This window comes from Hypanus sabinus, chromosome 1, assembly GCF_030144855.1.
Source record: "Hypanus sabinus isolate sHypSab1 chromosome 1, sHypSab1.hap1, whole genome shotgun sequence".
In the NCBI taxonomy this organism is placed as follows: Eukaryota; Metazoa; Chordata; class Chondrichthyes; order Myliobatiformes; family Dasyatidae; genus Hypanus; species Hypanus sabinus.
The window spans coordinates 55396267-55397657 of NC_082706.1; positions in this window are offsets into that span (position 1 = coordinate 55396267).

Consider the following 1391-nt stretch of genomic DNA (forward strand, 5'->3'; position numbering starts at 1 on the left):
TCTAGCTCAGATAAACTAGTGGCTGATTGGCAGGAGGCAAAGAGTGGAAAGAAAGGGAGCCTTTTCTGGCTGGCTTCTGGTGTCTTGTGGTGCTCCACAAGTGCCTATGTTGGGACTGATGCTTTTTACAGTATGTCAATGATTTGGATGATGGAATAGATTGCATTAAGAAGCTTTCATATGATATGAAGATAGGTGGAGGGGCAGGTAGTTTTGTAGAATTAGAGAGGCAATAGTAGGACAAATAGATTAGGAATATAAGTGAATAAATGGCAGATGCAATACAATGTCAGGAATTCTATGGTCATCCACTTTGGAAGAGGAAATGAAAGGGTTGACTATTTTCTAAATAAAGAGAAAATAGGAAAAATGAGGTGCAAAGGGATTTGTGAGTCCTTGAGCATGGTCCTCCAATTGTTACTTTGCAGCTTGAGTCTGTGGTGAGGAAGGCAAAGACAATGTTAGCATTAGTTTCAAGAGGATTAGAATATAAAAGCAAGGATGTAATGTTGAAATGTTGTGAAACACTGGAGAGGCCTCGCTTGTAGTATCCTAAGCAGATCTGGACCCCTTATCTTAGAAAGGATGTGCCGAAACTGGAGAGGATTCAAAGGAAATCCACAAAAGTGATTTCAGAATTGAATGACTTGTCATATAAAGAGCATTTGATGAACCTGGGCCTGTATTCACAGGAATTCGGAAGAATGAGGGGTATCCCCACTGAAAACTATTGCATGGTGAGAGGACTTGACAGAGTAGATGTGGAGAGGTTGTTTCCTGTGGTGGAAGATACTAAGATCAAATGATAGCCTCAGATTACAGGGGTGTCCTTTTAGAACAGAATGAGGAGGAACTTTTTTTAGCCAGGGAGTGGTGAATCTGTGGAATTATTTGCCACAGACAACTGTGGAGGCCAAGTCTTCATGTATATTTAAGGCAGAGGTTGATGGATTCATGTTTGGTCAGATCATGAAGGGATATGGGGAGAAACAAGAGATTGGGGCTGAGAGGAAAATTGTATCAGCCATGATGAAATGGTAGACTAGATTTGATTGCCCCAATGGTTGAATTCTATTCCTATATTTTATGGTCTTCTGGTCTTGATTGTGAGTGGTGAGAGACCTTCTAAAGTCGACAACAATCTCCATTGTTGTGATGACATTAAGAAGGGGCTATGTGCCTGCCACCAGGCTTTGAACTTTTTCAACTCCTGCCTCTCATCGTTTTTGGTGATAAGATACACCTCTGTCCTGTTTTCAATAACTTAACAATGTGATTTATTGTGTTTGACCATGTGTTTGTGTATGAATGGAGTGTACAGTCATGGTTTCAATATAGTCCTGCCAGGGACAGGTGTTTATCATAAGACAATAAAATACAGGAGCAGACTT